Raw genomic sequence first — 17,793 nt, 5'->3', positions numbered from 1 at the left:
GCTTACATTTATGCCCATTTTGAAGTGAAAGCCAACATTAAAGAAGGAAAATCGGAAGCATATTAAAACTGTAATTCCTTTCTATGTTATAACAGGGCTCTAATACAAAAAGAGGCAGCCATTGCATAGGAACTCCCTTTTAGGAGAAATTCCGGAATTTTAGGAAGTCTCACAAAAAGTGAATGAGAGGGCTAATGGTAGAATATGAATAATGTTTGTGGTTATCATGGCTTAAAGTACACTTCTATGACAGCAAGTGGGAACGTTAATGATAAGAACAACATGGTTTTGGCTCATTCAGACATCTGTGTAAACCATCTCTCAGTCTCATTGCCTGAATAACTTCTCTCAACCTGAACAAATAGAAGATTTTGAAGTTTGGGCAGTATATTTTCAGAAGTGCTGCCTACAAATGAGCTTCAGTGGAAATAAGGAATTGAACTGGACCAAAGGAAGTCAAGTGTCAGCAATGATCATTGTTGAGGGACCAGTAAGGCTTGCCAACACAATTGGCGTGTCAGGAAGTGATCTGGAGGACTCAGCTAAGCCCCAATCTTTCAGATTAATTCAGAAGCAAAGAACTAGAAAGAAAAGACAACGTGAGAGTAGAGTGTAGATGTCATAATTTCAAGTCATTTCACCAGGAGAGAGAGAGTCAGGCAGACAGAGAGAAAGAAAAGGAAACCCGGAATGGATGGACAAGACTCGACCTGCCCACTCACATGTTCAGCTTTGGTTTAGAGCAGGACATTTTCAGAGGAAATGCTCTCGTGGTGCAGGAATCCGTTCAGCTAGGAAAATAAAAAGTTTGACAATTCTATTCAAGTAATATGCCCTACGTCTTTTCTTTTTAAGTGTAAGGAGTTGAGGAGGGGGTCGGAAACTCCCTTTTTAGCCAAGGGTACTAGTCACTATAATTTTTTAGAAAGACTTTGGTTCTTTTCCTGTTTAAGTTGCTATGTAAATCCTTAAGGACCCCTCTATTACTTGGAAAAATACTTTTTGCACAATAATGTGTACTTGTGTTTGTTAATGCTTTCTTAATCTTTTTAGAACAGAGGCTTTGTAGGCTATTGATGGAGGCTCAGAAAATGCCAGGACCTTGGAGTCTCGGAGTCCTGCCAAGGTCCTTGGGGCTACAGAGAGGGAGCCAGGTCCATGCCCTGCCCTGCACCCTTCCCTTCCCTCAAATGCACACTCCAACCACACTGGGCTTTCATTTGCGACTTCATATTGGGGGGTGGGGGGAAGGGAGGGGCAGGGAATATTTCCATAACTTAAAGCAAACAAAAAAATTGAATATCACTAAAATATTCAATCTTCTCATTGACAGAGGGGAATTTAACTTCCCAGAGACTTACAATAAGTTCATCAAAGGCAAGGCAGCAAGAGAAGCCAAGTCTAAGGGGAACTAGTTCTACCATACCTTCTTCCTTTCCCTTTGTTCAAAGGAGTTGGCAGGGTCTCTTCTGCCTTACCTACCCCTACCCCCACTTAGCTCTTCTCATATTCAAAGCCTTACATACACCATATCTTCCCTAAGGATAAAGCTGTGTGTAACCCATCCAATCCCACAAACATTTATTGAGCACCTTTGTGCAGCCCTGTGCCACGTACTGGAGATTCACAGATGGCACAGTCCTTGCCCTTGGATACATATACAGCCTGTTATAATTAAAGGCATCGTATCATTGCGCTTTGACAAAAATTGTCTTGAATGTACTCTATTATTGTAACACAAGAGAAAGGAGAGGAAATGGTTTGATGGTTCTTCAAAATGTGAAACAGAATTACTGTGTGACCCAGCAACTCCATTTGTAGGTATATACCCAAAAGGATTGAAGATCGGTATACATGGATATGCATACACCATTCACAACGGCTAAAAGGTAGAAACAACCCAATGTCCATGAATGGATGAATGGATAAACAAGTTGTGTGATATATCAATACAACAGAATATTACTCAGCCATAAAAAGGAATGAAGTTCTGATAAATGTGACCGTGTGGATGAACCTTGAAAATATTACGTTAAGTGAAAGAAGCCAGACAAAAGGTCAAATGTTATTATTATTCCATTTATATGAAATATCCAGAATAGGCAAATCCATAGAGACAGAAAGCAGATTGGTGGTTGCCAGGGACTAAGGGAGTAGAGAATGGGGAGTGACTGCTTCATGGTACAGGGTTTCCTTTTGGGGTGGTGAAAATGCTCTGCAACTAGACAGTAGTGACGGTTGCACAACATTGTAAATGTACTAAATGTCACAAATTGTTCTGTTTAAGTGGTTAATTCTATGTTATTGAATTTCACCTTAATTTTAAAAAGAGAAAGAAAGAAAAAGAGGAAGTAGAGGGCTCTAAAGAGAATGTATGTCCAGGTGCAGTGGCTCACACCTGTAGTCTCAGCACTCTGAGAGGCCGAAGCAAGCAGATCACTTGAGGCCAGGAGTTCAAGACCAGCCTGGCCAACGTGGTGAAACCCCATCTCTACTAAAAATCCAAAAATTAGCTGGGCATGGTGGCACGCACCTATAGTCCCAGCTACTCAGAAGGCTAAGGCACCAGAATCACTTGAACCTGGAGGCAGAGGCTGCAATGAGCTGAGATCACGCGATTACACTCCAGCCTGGGTGACAGAGAGAAACTCTGTCTCAAAAAAAGAAAAAAAAAAAGGAGGATGTGTAAAAGCCAGAAAATAAGCTTATCAGATCAACTGAAGATCAGCTCTTGCAAGCCTGGAATGTCTTTGGACTTTATTTATCCTGGGAGAAGTGGGAGAGCTAGTAAGGATTTTTAAGCAGGAACATAACTGGATCAGGTCTATATTTTACACTGAAATTTTTGAGTGGAGGCTGACAACAGCAGGGAGGTTCCTGGACCCATGGAAACAATATGTGGAGTCTGCCGGCCAGTGAATGATCATAAAGAATGTACCAGAATATGAAATACCTGCCTGATCATGTTTCAGTTAAGTCGTTGTAATGATCTTTCACAAAATTCAAACTCAGGAATATTAACTGAGATGAGAAATACGAACCACAATTCTTTTCAAATTGATTTTTTAAATACCATAAGCCCATCTTTTTGCACATCCTACCAGCTCTGGCATCCCACAGAGCTTTTAAAGTAAAATTAACCCACTTCATCTTCCTCCAAAGATTACTCATAAAGACCTGTCTTTGAACAAATACTTTACCAAGGAAGTAAGCCTGCTTTTTATTAGAGCAAAATGCAATCCAGAAATAGGTTTAGAAAAAGAGCTATGACCCACGATTAATACAATTATTTTTCTTAGTCTCAATTTTAGTCACTTTAGCATGTCCAAAACTACTGCACACTAACTTTTTTTTGTTTTTTTGTTTTTTTTTTTTTTTTGAGACGGAGTCTCGCTCTTGTCTTCCGGGCTGGAGTGCAATGGCGTCATCTTGGCTCACTGCAACCTCGGCCTCCCGGGTTCAAGCGATTCTCCTGCCTCAGCCTCCCGAGTAGCTGGGATTACAGGCGCAAGCTACCACGCCCAGGTAATATTTTTTTTTTTCTGTATTTTTAGTAGAGACGGGGTTTCACCATGTTAGTCAGGCTGGTCTCGAACTCCTGACCTCAGGCAATCCGCCCGCCTCGGCCTCCCAAAGTGCTGGGATTACAGCCGTGAGCCACCACGCCCGGCCACACTAACTTTTTAAGAGAGCCAAGAGTTTGATCGGTAGCGGGAGCGGAGAGCGGACCCCAGAGAGCCCTGAGCAGCCCCCACCACCACCGCTGGCCTAGCTACCATCACACCCCGGGAGGAGCCGCAGCTGCCGCAGCCGGCCCCAGTCACCATCACCACAACCTTGAGCAGCTAGGCCGAGACCCAGCAGCCGCCCGCCGCTCGCCGCTCGCCGCCCCCCGCCCTCAGCGCCAGTGACACCACGCCCAGCACTACGGGCAGCGGCACAGGAAACGGTGGCCCGGGAGGCTTCACATCAGCAGCACCTGCCGGCGGGGACAAGAAGGTCATCGCAACGAAGGTTTTGGGAACAGTAAAATGGTTCAACTTAAGGAATGGATATGGTTTCATCAACAGGAATGACATCAAGGAAGATACATTTGTACCCCAGACTGCCAAAAAGAAGAATAACCCCAGGAGGTACCTTCGCAGTGTAGAAATGGAGAGACTGTGGAGTTTGATGTGGTTGAAGGAGAAAAGGGTGCAGAAGCAGCACATGTTATAGGTCCTGGTGGTGTTCCAGTTCAAGGCAGTAAATATGCAGCAGACCGTAACCCTTATAGATGCTATCCACGTCGTAGGGGTCCTCCACCCAATTACCAGCAAAATTACCAGAATAGCGAGAGTGGGGGAAAGAACGAGGGATGGGAGCGTGCTCCCGAAGGCCAGGCTCAACCACGCCGGCCCTACAGCAGGCGAAGGTTCCCACCTTCCTACATGCGGAGACCCTATGGTCGTGGACCACAGTATTCCAACCCTCCTGTGCAGGGAGAAGTGATGGAGGGTGCTGACAACCAGGGTGCAGGAAAACAAAGTAGATCAGTGTGGCAGAGTATATATCAGGGATATAGACCACGATTCCGCAGGGGCCCTCCTCGCCAAAGACAGCCTAGAGAGGACGGCAATGAAGAGGATAATGAAAATCAAGGAGGTGAGACCCAAGATCAGCAGCCACCTCAACGTCGGTACCGCCGCAACTTCAATTACCGACGCAGACGCACAGAAAACCCTAAACCGGCCAGGCGCGGTGGCTCACGCCTGTAATCCCAGCACTTTGAGAGGCCGAGGCGGGCGGATCACCTGGGGTCAGGAATTCGAGACCAGCCTGGCCAACATGGCGAAAGCCCGTCTCTACGAAAAATACAAAAATTAGCCAGGTATGGTGGTGGGCGCCTGTATGTAGTTCCAGCTACTCAGAAGGCTGAGGCAGGAGAATTGTCTGAACCCGGGATGCGGAGGTTGCAGTGAGCCGAGATCGCGCCATTGCACTCCAGCCTGGGGGACAAGAGCGAGGAGGCTCCGTCTCAAAAAAAAAAAAAAAAAAAAAAAAAAAAAAAAAAAAAAAAAAAAAAAACAACCCAGAAAAGAAAACCCTAAACCACAAGGTGGCAAAGAGACAAAAGCAGCCGATCCACCAGCTGAGAATTGAGAATTAGTCCGCTCCCGAGGCTAAGCAGGGCGGGGCTGAGTAAATTCCGACTTATCATCTCTATCATCAACCGGTGTAGTCATCCAACAAGAAGAAATATGAAATTCCAGCAATAAGAAATGAACAAAAGATTGGAGCTGAAGACCTTAAGTGCTTGCTTTTTGCCAATTGACCAGATAAATAGAACTATCTGTATTATCTAAGCAGCATGGGGTTTTTATTATTTTCACCTAAAGACGCCTCTTTTTGGTAATAACAAATGAGTTTTGTTTTGCTTTTTTTTAAAAAAAAGCCTGTTTTTTTCACAATACGCCTTTAAAGATTTTTAAATTGTTTCCTATCTGGTCAAGTGGAGATGTGTAAGAACTTCATTTTTAATTTGTAATAAAAGTTTACAACTTGATTTTTTCAAAAAGTCAACAAACTGCAAGCACCTGTTAATAAAGGTCTTAAATAATAATAGTAATAAAAAGAGCCAATGGGATTACTTTGTACAGAGAATAAAAATCTGAATGAAACCAGAATGAAAATCTAATCTGTTCCATACTTCCTGAAGTAGCAAATTCAATGGAACTGACCAGAACCATTAAGAATCTATCAAATCAAACTTTAAAGGGGATTCAAAATATCTCCATCTTGTAGTTAGTGTATCTGCCAGCCAGCTTCCATTTGTCTTTTGAGAGTGGCCAGCTGTACTGACAGAAAGCCCAGGACTGAGGGGTTTTCTGGACTTTCAGTGCTAAGATCGGAACATTTGGGCACCCAGTTTCACTCCCACCAAAATCCCTTCTAAAATTCTTACACATAAGACTTATTCATTTGGAAAGTAAAAATTAACAGCAGAAATGAAGAGGAAAGAGGAAAACTCAGGCATTCTTTGGTATCCATAATGTGGAACGAAATACATTCAAAGAGGTAGAACACATTTCAATTGAGTTCTCATACTCACAACTCCAAACCTGTGTCCCATTACAGTGATGTGGCTTTCAGGCAGAATGCAAGGGATTTTTTTTTTTTAACCTCCAAGTCAATCACTTGGCAAATGTCTAGTGAGGTCCTACCATGTGCCACACTGAGAATCAAGTGTTGGGATCCAGAGATGAAGATGTACCAGCCTAGCCTGGGGAGATGCTCACAGGCTAGAGGCCAAGCAGAGGGGATGTACTGGGTAACAACCATATCTCACATGATGTAATTAATATAAGTAGAGCTCCCAGCTTCTAGGAGCCTGACCATACATTATCTCATTCTCAAAACTACACCTGAAGGTAGGTGTTATTATCCTCATTTTAAAGATTAAAAATAAAACCACAACTGAAGCCCAAAGAGGTTACAGAACTTGCCCAAGACCCCCCAGCCAATAGTGGCAGCAAGTGGGTGTAAACCAAGATTTTGAGCAAGAACCAACTGATTCCAACAGTTTTGCCTATTCTGCTATTCCCAGGACGCTTTTGGCATGATCAGGGTTAATAAGATCAAGGCCATCCAGATTTCTGACCTTAGTCCAGCTTGTCTTAGCCCTTCATCAGAGAGCACCCTATCTATACTCTGAGCTGACAGCAGAATTGCCAGGTTTTCAACATTCATGCTATGGTAGGGGTAGGGTGGGAAAAGCTAGATATTATTGAGATATAACTAGTGGACAACTGAAGACTGCTGTTAGGGGTTAGATCGAGATGACATCTACAGAAGAAAACTTTGGAGAAAAGCTTCATGACTTGGATTTGGCAATGGTTTCTTGGATAAGACATAAAAGGCACAGGCAACAAAAGCCAAAATAGACAAATTGGGCTTTGTCAAAATGAAAACTTTGGTGCATTAAAAGACACTTTCAACAGAGTAAAAAGGCAACTCAGAGAATGGGATAAAATATCTGCAAATCACATATCTGATAAGGCATTAATATCCAGAATTTATAGAGAACCCATAAAACTCAACAACAACAACAAAACAACCCAATTCAAAAATAGGCAAAGTACTAGAATAGACACTTCTCTAAAGAAGATATATCAATAGCCAATAAGGACATGAAAAGTTGCTAAACATTACTAATTACTGGGAAAATGCAAATCAAAACCACAATGAGATATCACTTCACACCCATTAGAATGGATATTATTTGTTTTAAACCCAGAAAATGACACATGTTAGGAAAAGGATGTGGAGAAATGAGAACCCCTGTGCACTGCTGGTGGGAATGTAAAATGATGCAGCTGCAATGGAACATAGTATAGCACTCCCTCAAGGAATTAAAAACAGAATTGCCATATGATCCAACAATTCCACTTTTGGTTATATTCCCAAAAGAATTGAAAGCAGAAAGATATATTGATACAACATGTTCATAGCAGCACCATTCACAATACCCCAAAAATAGAAGCAACCCGAGTGCCTACCAACAGATGAATAAATAAACACAATATGGTATATTCATAAATGGAATAGTATTCAGCCTTAAAAAGGACGGAAATTCTGATACATGCTTCAACATGGATGAACCTTGAAAACATGCTAAGTTAAATAAGGCAATCACAAAAGGACAAATATGATTCCACTTATGTGAGTGGTCAAGTTCATGGAGACAGAAGATAGAATGATGGTTGCCAAGGGTTGATGGAAGTGGGGGAATGAGGAAATGTTGTTTAATGGGTACAGAATTTTAGTTTGGGATGATAAAGTTCTGGAGATGGGTAGTGGTTAGTGGTGATGGTGGCACCACAAAATGAATGAACTCAATGCCATTGGACTATAACTTACAAATAGTTATACTAGTAATGTTATGTTATTAATATTTTGCCACAATAAAATAAGGAAAGATGTGCTAGACATGGTGGCTCACACCTGTAATCCCAGTGCTTTGGGAGGCTGAGGTAGGAGGAATGCTTGAGGCCAGGAGTTCAAGACCAGCCTGAGCAACATAGTGAGATGCCCGTCTCTACAATAAATAAATAAATAAGAAAAGATGGTATGCAGAGCATATGCATCTAGTAACTTTAAATCCCCACCCCCAACACATTCCATTTCATATGCTTTTAAAAAATCTGTTAGATGATGTGTTGTTGTTTAATAGGTATACAGTTTCAGTTTTGCAAGATGAAAGTTCTGTGGATGGTTATTGGTGATGGTTGCACAACAATGTGAATGCGCTTGACACTATTAAACTGTATACGTAAATGCTTAAGGTGGTAAACTTTATATTACGTGTATTTTGCCAATTAAAAAAAGTTTTAATTCATTAGAAGCCTAGAAAGCAAGAGCAATTGCTAGCAACCCACCAGAAATGATGAGGAGTTTCTGAGTGATAGAGAACAGATAGGAATGGACTGAAAGAGAAACAGGAATAAAGGAGCCTTTGCTGGAAATACTCACAAGAATTCCTGCTGTGAAAAAGGATTGAGGAAGAGGAGTGATTTTCCAGGAAATTAACTGGGGCACTCTCTCTGACAGTGGTTCTCAGACTTGAGTGGGCATCAGTATCACCTGAAGGGATGGTTAAAGCACAGACTGCTGTGCCCCAGCCCAGAGTTTCTGATCCAGCTGGTCTGTGGTGGAGCCTGAGAATTTGCATTTCTAATAAGTTCCCTGATGGTGCTGATGCAGCTGATTCAGAGACCAAGATTTCAGAACCACCTTGAGAAGCTGCTGGACCTGCAGCCCTTCTCCCTCCTTCATGTGTCATGAGAGACAGAGAGCAGCATCTCTCCCAGGTGGAAGTGCTGAGTATAGATACTGAAGTCCCAGGTTCCTAGAAAATTCAAGGGGTGGAAGACAAGGAATCCTCACACCAGAGAACAACTACCAACATACAGCCTGTCCTTCCCCCACGATGATGGGAGGCACTTACTTGGAGCATATCTACAACAATGATAAGCTTAACAGAGATTTCTAAAGTCAAAGAAGAGTAGGCAGCCAAGAGTAGCCAAATATTTAAGGAAAGCCAACATCAGAGAAGAGCACCAGTATCAAGAAAGAAAATTAACACACAAGGAAGTAGAATTAAGATGATTAGATATGTACAACTAATACTTTCAGACTCTAGAGGTGCACATATACACACACACAAGGAAGAAGGAGGAGGAGGAGAAGGAAAAGGAAAGGCTGTTATACACACACAGAGATTTGAATTTTTTTAGACATAACATATATATATACATATATATAGAAAAGTGCACCAACATGAACAGCGCAGCTCAGTGAATGTTTGTTTACACTATATATACCCTTGACATGACCATCCTGATCAAGATAAAGAATATATCCAGCCCTCCCAAAGGCTTCTTTCCCAATTAAAAACTGCCAAAGATAAACACTATTTTGCCTTTCCTCACCATTGATCTGTTTTGCCTGTTTTTGAACCTCATATAAGTGAAATCAGAGATCGTGTACACTTTCATGTCTAGCTTCTTTGGCTCATCTATGAGATCGGTCCTCTTCATTGTGCATAGCAGTAGTTTGACCTTTTTCATTGATGTGTAGTATTCCATTGATGAACATAACACAGTTTATCTTTTCTCTCTACTGTTAATGGACATTTGCATTGTTTCCAGTTTGGCTCTTATAAATGATGCAGCTAAGAATGTTCAAATACATGTCTTTTGCTGAACATTAGAACTCATTTGTCTTGGGTATTTGCCACGTGACATTGTTTGGACATAAGATTACTTTTGCTAAACTTGAGTAAATACTGTCCAATAATTGACCAAAATGACTGTATCCACCATTAAAGTATGAGGATCCCAGTTTGTTCTATATCATTGCCAACACTAGATATTATAATGCTTTTAATGACAAGTGATGGGGGAGATATCATGTGCTTTTAAACTGCATTAGCCTAATGCATAATGATGTTGAACACTTTTTCATTTGCTTATTAATTATTTGGATGTCCTCCTCTGTGAAGTAATCTTTACAGTTTTTTGCCTATTTTTTTGAATTAGATGGTATTCCTAATGATTTGTAAGAGTTCTTTATATATTCTGATTATGAGTCCTCTGTCAAATATATGTGTATTGCTAATATCCCTTATCAGTCTGTGGCTTGCCTTTTCACTCAGTTAATTGTGCCTTTTGATGAATGGAAGTTATTAATTTTATTTATCTATTTTTATTGATATGTAATAGTTGTACATGTTTTAAGGGTCCATATGATACTTTCATACCTGCACACAATGTCTTATGATCAAACCAGTGTAATCAGAATATCCATCACCTCAAACATTTATCTTTTATTCCGGTTGGGAACATTACAATTCTTCTAGCTATTCTGAAAAATATACAATAAACTACTGTTAACTATAACTTCCCTACTTACTATCAAATGCTAGAACTTATTCCTTCTATTTAACTATAAGAAGTTATTCATTTTATTTTATTTTTAAATTTTTATTTATTTATTTATTTAGACAGTATCTCACTCCATTATCCAAGCTGGAGTGCAGTGGCACAATCTCTGCTCCCTGCAACCTCCCCGCCCCTGGCTCAAGCAATTCTCATTCTTCAGCCTCCCAAGTAGCCAGGATTACAGGCATGCACCACCATGCCCGGCTCATTTTTGTGTTTTTAGTAGAGACAGGGTTTTGCCATGTTGGCCAGGCTGGTCTTGAACTCCTGGCCTCAAGTTATCCGCCCACCTTGGCCTCCCAAAGTGCTAGGATTACAGGTGTGAGCCACCACACCCAGCCAGAAGTTATTCATTTTAATGAAGTCCAACTTATCAAGTTTTTCTCTCATGACTTATACTTTTTTGTATCCTATTTTTAAATCTTTGCTTATCTCAAGACCATGAGGATACCCTGTTATGTTGCCCTTTAGAATCTTCATTATTTTATCCCTTTTATGTCTATGATTCCTTATGACTTTTTGTGTATGGTACGAAAGATCTAGCTTTCTTTTTTTTTTATGGATATCCAATTGACCCAGCACCACTTACTGAAAAGTTGATACTTTCTCCACTGACTTGCTGTAGAATATTTGTCATAAATCCAATTACCACTTATGGCTGGGATTGTTGCTGGACTCTCTATTCTATTTCCTTTGTCTACTTATTTATCCATGTACCAAACTATCTTAATTGCTATAGCTTTATAAGTTATCAGATATTAGAAGTCCTCTGTTCATCTTCTTCTATTGCCTTGGCTCTTCTAGGTCCTTTGCTCTCACATAAATTTTATTTATTTATTTATTTAGACAAGGGCTCACTCTGTCACCTACGCTGGAGTGCAGTGGCATGAACGCAGCCCACTGCAGCCTCAACCTACTGGGCTCAAGGGATCCTCCTGTCTCAGCCTCCCACATAGCTGGGACCACAGGTGTGTGCCACTATGGTCGGCTAATTTTTTGACTTTTTTTGTAGAAATGAGGTCCTACTTTGTTGCCCAGGCTGATCTCAAACTCCGGGGCTCAAGCAATCCTCCCACCTCAGCCCCATAAAGTGTTGGGATTATAAGAATGAGCCACTGCACCCAGCTTCACATATATTTTAAAATAAACTAATCATTTCCACTTTAAAAAAAAAACTTGCTGAAATTTTTATGGAGTTTGCATTAAAACTGCAAATCAATTTAAAGTAAATTAATATCTTATCAATATTGTGTCTTCTAATCCATGAACATGATTTATCCCTCAATTTATTTTAGTCTTCTTTACTTTCTCTCAGCAATGTTTTATGGTTGTCAGTGTACTGGTCTTTGAAATCTTTCATTAGATTTATTCCTAAATATTTTGTGGCTTTTGTTGTTATTGTAAATGGTATTTAAAATATTTTATTTTCTAGTTGTTTATTGCTAGTATGTATAATACACATACAAATGAATTTTGTGTATTGACCTTGCATTCAGTTCCTTTGCTAAATTTACTTATCAAATACTTTATAAACTTCACATTTTCTTCATATTAAAACATATAATCTGTAAATAAGTTTTATTTCTTCCTTTTCAAGAGTCATAACTTTTTAAAGCCCAATGAAGTATAATGAACAAATAACAAAATTCACCAATTTTAAGTATACAGCTTAAGGAGTTTTGTCAAAGGTATACAGTCATGTAACTACCACAATCAAGCTATAGAAAATTTCTATCTCCCAAAAAGTTCTCCTAGTGCCCTTTTGCAAAAACGACTAGAGAAAAAGTCATCTTGCTAGACCCTTCCTGAACACAGAGGGAAACGCTTGAGTTCATTAGCACGAGGCTGCAGAATATAGGTCAGCTAGGTTCTCCTGAAGAGGGAGAGTGGCAGGCCAAGATTCTCCATGAAGTTGTTTCCCAATCCCGGTTGCACATAAAACCAATGGCAGGACTCTTTTAAAATACCACTCCCTGGGCCTAGCCCTTAGAGAGTCTGATTTACTTCATCTGTGATGCAGCCCTGGCATTGGGTATCTTTTAAAAGCTCCTCAAGATGATCCTCATGTGCACCCAAGGCTGAGAACTATTGGACTTTAGAGGAAGTTAATTTTTGCAGGTGGAGTTAGCTTTTTAAAATGGCAAAAAGTCTATAACAGCTAGGTGCAGTGGCTCACGCCTGTAATCCTAGCACTTTGGGAGACTGAGGTGGGAGGATCGCTTGAGCTCAGGGATTCAAGACCAGCCTGGGCAACATTGTGAAACCCCATTTCTACAAAAACATTTTTTTTTAATTATCTGGGTGTGGTGGTACACATGCCTGTAGTCCCAGCTACTCAGGAGGCTGAAGCAGAAGGATCACTTGAGCCAGAGGGGTCAAGGTTGCAGTGAGCCATGATCATGCCACTGCACCTCAGCCCAGGTGACAAAGTAAGACCCTGTAAAAAATAATAAAAATAAACTGGCCAGGCAAGGTGGCTCACACCTGTAATCCCAGCACTTTGGGAGGCCGAGGTGGGTGGATCACTTGAGGCCACGAGGCCAGGAGTTTGAAACCAGCCTGGACAACACGGCAAAACCCCGTCTCTACTAAAAATACAAAAATTAGCCAGCTGTGGTAGTGCATGCCTGTAGTTCCAGCTACTTGGGAGGCAGAGGTAGGAGGATCACTTGAATTAGGGAGGCAAAGAATGCAGTGAGCCAAGATCATGCCACTCCACTCCAGACTGGGCGACAGAGCGAGACTTCATCTCAAAAACAAAACAAAACCCAAATCAAAAAACTATATAGCTGTCACAAAAGGAAATTACTTAAAAGGAAAAGAATCCGTAACGATCCTATCAGTCTTGCACAGCAAATATTCTCAAGCCTTTGTCCACATGCAGACATATTTTTACACAATTGTATTCATTGTGGCAATGTGACTTAGCTTTTACTTTTGCAGTTACCATTTATTATAAACTTCTTGTTTATATCCCTACACAGGGAGGCAGTTTAGGCTCATGATTCTGAGTGTGGGCTTTGGAGTTAGACAAACCTGGGTTAAAATCTCAGGCACTTCCCATATGAGTAGTGAGTCTTGAGCCAGCTCCTTAATGTATCTGAACTTCAGAGGCTCCAGCTGTGAGATGGGAATAATAGTACCTCCTTCATAGGTTCATTCTGAGGATGGATGTTTGTAAAGGCACAGCAGCAAAACAACTGGCACTCTTCAGGCTTTCAATGAATGGCAGCTGGGTTGGTTTGTCTGCTGGTTTTTTTTGAGACAAGGTCCCACTCTGTTTCCCAGGCTGGTGTGCAGTGATGCGATCATAGCTCACCGTAGCCTTGACCTCCTGGGCTCAAGTGATCCTCCCATTTCCATCTCCTGAGTAGCTGGGACCACAGGTGCACATCAGGCCCAGCTAACATTTTTATTTTTTGTAGAAACAAGAGTTTCTTTATGTTACTCAAGCTGGTCTTGAACTCCTGGGCTCTAGCAATCCTCCCACCTCAGCCTCCCAAAGTGCCGAGATTACAGGTGTGAGCCACCATGCCCAGCAGCAGTTGTTATTGTCATTGGACCAAGTAGTTACCCACTGAAAGGAATGACATCCCAGGGAGGTCATTGCAAACAGACCAAGGGGTTGAAAGAGGAAGGAAAGAATCTCATTCATGCTCAGCAACTGGGACTCAGGGACCCTCAGGAAGAGACTTGCAGAAGGCCGCATACACTATGTGTGTGTTTGTCTGTGCATGTGTGTACACATTTATATAAGCTCTAAAGATCCAGGAGTCTAGGCATGTATGGGGTGAAGTCACCACATTTGAGCATAATTCTGGAAAAGGAGAATTCCAGAGGGTCCCTAGGTCACCTGTTTCAATGGCCACACAACGTAGCAACAAGAGCCATAAAGAATGAAATGCAGAGCCCAGTTGAAGACATTCTCTTGTTTTCTCTCCTTGAGCCTTCAAAGGAGTCCTTGGGAAATATGCCTGGAGGGCTGAAACTTATCAGGAGGTCAGACTCTGAAGACGAAAGAAAAGCATTCTTGTACCAGGTGGTATGCGACTATCAAGCCATTTAATCTGACTGTTTAAAAAAAATGATATAGGCTGGGCACAGTGGCTCATGCCTGTAATCCCAGCACTTTGGGAGGCCAAGGCAGGCGGACCACAAGGTCAAGAGATGGAGACCATCCTGGCTAACATGGTGAAACCCCATCTCTGCTAAAAATACAAAAAATAAGCCGGGCATGGTGGCACGTGCCTGTAGTCCCAGCTACTCGGGAGGCTGAGGCAGGAGAATCGCTTGAACCTGAGGCGGAGGTTGCTGTGAGCCAAGATCGCACCACTGCACACCAGCCTGGGCGACAAAGCGAGACTCCATCTCATAAAAAAAAAAAAAAAAGATATAAATTTATAGAGAAGCACTATTCCAGGCACTTTAATGAACGTAATTAAATAATTTAATCCTCACAACAATCCTATAAAATAGGTATTGCTATTATCCCCATTTTACAGATAAGGAAACTGAGGCATAGAACAGCTAAGTAAACTTGTCCAAGGTAACACAGTAAATGGTAGAGTCAGAACTGAAAACCCACAGATCATGTTCTTAATCACTATTGCACCCCAAGCAGGTGAAGTGGGACATATTAATTATATTATAATTAAAGTCGAATGGTCTTCATGAAGATACCATGTCATAATTTGCTCAACCATTCCCTTTTGATTTAGTATTTTCCACTTTTAACTTTAATAAACATCTCATGCATGTGGCTTTTCACTTGTGTTCAATTATCTCCTTAGGATGGTTTCCTATGAGTGGCATTCCTTGGTCTGAGGAGATAAATCACTTTATAGTTGTTATTACATGTTGCAGTGTTTTCCAAACAGGCTGCAGTTTACAATGCCACTAGCAGGTACGTATATATTACTTTCACCACCACCTTGAGCAGTGTGGGTGGAATTCTTTGTATAAATAAATATACATTTATAAAAATATTTGTTTAGTGTAATAGCTACAAGGTTGGATGCTACAATGTGCAGCATCAGGCGTGCTAGTCAGCTTTTGCCGTGCTTCCAGGAGGTCCTCTTTATTCGAGGCCTCTTTATTCACTGAGTCAGCTCACCTGAATCTTGGCCATCATCCTCCATCAGGCCAGGCCCTGGACTTCCAAACTGTCTGAACTTTGAGAGGTGAGGGGCCCACACTTTTGGCCTTTGGTCTATAGCCTGCACTTAATGCCACAAGACATTGGCTAGGATTTCTTTTCCACTTGACCAGATGGCTTTCCTGCAAGGAACTGTAATGATTTAGAAGCCTAGATAGCTGCCCTCCTGGTCTAGGGTAAGTCCTGAGAGTTTAACATATTCCCAGGTGCGGTTAATGCTGATGGTCTGCCATCCACACTTTGAGTCACAAGAACCTAAGACACTTTTATTCCTTAGACAGATCAGACAGCAAATAAAGCCCAGAAAGTCCCCATTATAACTCGCTAATTCCAGCTCTGCCACTGACAGGCTCTAGCCTCTCTAAGCCTCTCTAAGCCTCGGTTTCCTCTCTAAGGAGAGGTACCCTCTCTAAGGCTCGGTTTCCTCATCTGTAAAATGAAGGGATAAGACTAGATGCTCCCTGAGTCCCTTCTATGATTTTCATTTCCATCTTGGAAATTGTTAGCCCATTCATATTAGTTCTAACATAATAGTCATTCCACAAATAAAAGGATGAACACAAGCACCCTTGTAAGCACTGGGAGTACCAGGATGAGCAAGCTAGACCTAGTCCTTGCTTTTGTGGAAATTCAAGTCTAGTGGGAAAGACAACTAAATCAGAGTTGGAATATAGTTTGATAAGTATTTTGGTAGAAAAACCTCAGGATGCGAGGAAGCAAATAGAAAACAGATCTCACTCAGACAAGTGGGAATCAGAGAAGGCTTCCCAAAGGGATCATTCCTAAGCTGACACCCCAAGGATGAGAGGTGTGATGCAGGTGAAGTTGGGCAAAGGAAGTGGGACATGTTGCAGGCAGAGGGAACCTTACTGAAACTGGGATGCAATAGTTCCAAACTCAAGGCCGGGCGTGGTGGCTCATGCCTGTAATCCTAGCACTTTGGGAGGCTGAGGCAGGCTGATCACCTAAGTTCGGGAGTTCGAAACCAGCCTGGGCAACATGGTGATACCTCATCTCTACAAAAAATACAAAACCTTAGCTGGGTGTGGGGGTGCGCACCTATGGTCCCAGTTACTTGGGAGGCTGAGGTGGGAGGATTGCTTGAGCCTGGGAGGTGGAGGTTGCAGTGAGCCATGATTCCACCACTGCACTCCAGCCTGGGCGACAGAGTGAAACCCTGCCTTAAAAAAAAAAGTTTTGAATTCAGAACATCCCCCTCTGGCTGCAACTCTTTACCCCAACCTTTCTCCAGATTGCCATCTCTTTTTTTGTTGATTCATTGTTCTCTACATTCCATACACTTGAGTGGAGGGTATACATGTCACACACTCTCCTACAGGGCAGAGAGAGACTATCAAGGTGAGTAATGCCAGGCCTCGTGCTTAAAAAGACATGTCAGCCAGCAATTTCCATACAATGTGATAACTCTAATAACAGGTGGTACTGGGTGTGGGTGTAGAGGGCGTGTGTGCAAGTGCACTCAGGAGAAAGCACTTAGGAAAATAATTGAAATTGTGTGGGCAGGATCAACAGGACTTTCGAGTCTTTGCTAGGATGGAAGAGGACTGGCTTTTGCTTAGTGACATTGTGGCCTTCTGTGGACGCACTTTGTGGCTCACCATCCCCTTACCTTAACGTACGTGAATTTAACAAACCAGGCCACGGACAGTGCTATAACTGAACAGTAGAGGGCGCAAAGAGACTGTGTGCTTGACACAAACTGTCCCACATACTTGCCAATCCAAAAGGAAACACTGTCAAGAAGGCTCTGAAAGAAAGATGAGGAAACAGTTGAAGCCCAGAGAGGGAAAGGATAACACAGCTGATCCCCAGCACAGCAAGCATGTTCCGCTAGGCGCCTGCAGTTTACTCTGTCATGCTGTCAATTTTCCAAACTCTCAATTCATATACTTCAGGATGCTCCTAGAAGCACTATTCTTTTTTCCTTTCCATTTCTTTCTTTCTTTATTTTTATTTGGGGAGGTAGGGGAGCCATGATGTAGAGGCATATTTCTGTTTATAAATCTCTTACAAATACAGTACAGTACAACACTGAGCTGTGTGCTGTCTTTCTTCCTAAATCTGAAATTGGAGTCAAGTTCCCTGGGGAAAATGCAATAGCGCAGAGCATGGGCTCTAGATAAATCTAGGTAAGTT

The 17,793-nt window shown here is 41.8% G+C and overlaps 1 pseudogene; it reads left to right on the top strand.

The window, feature by feature from the left end:
• The first annotated feature begins 469 nt into the window (after window positions 1-469).
• LOC101140418 (Y-box-binding protein 1-like) lies at window positions 470-5,372 on the top strand (annotated as a pseudogene).
• The last annotated feature ends 12,421 nt before the right edge of the window (window positions 5,373-17,793 follow it).

The sequence above is a fragment of the Gorilla gorilla genome, chromosome 13 (genome assembly GCF_029281585.2).
Source record: "Gorilla gorilla gorilla isolate KB3781 chromosome 13, NHGRI_mGorGor1-v2.1_pri, whole genome shotgun sequence".
Lineage (NCBI taxonomy): Eukaryota > Metazoa > Chordata > Mammalia > Primates > Hominidae > Gorilla > Gorilla gorilla.
The sequence above is the reverse complement of the archived record's forward strand: the minus strand, read 5'-3'. Positions and strand labels throughout refer to the sequence as shown.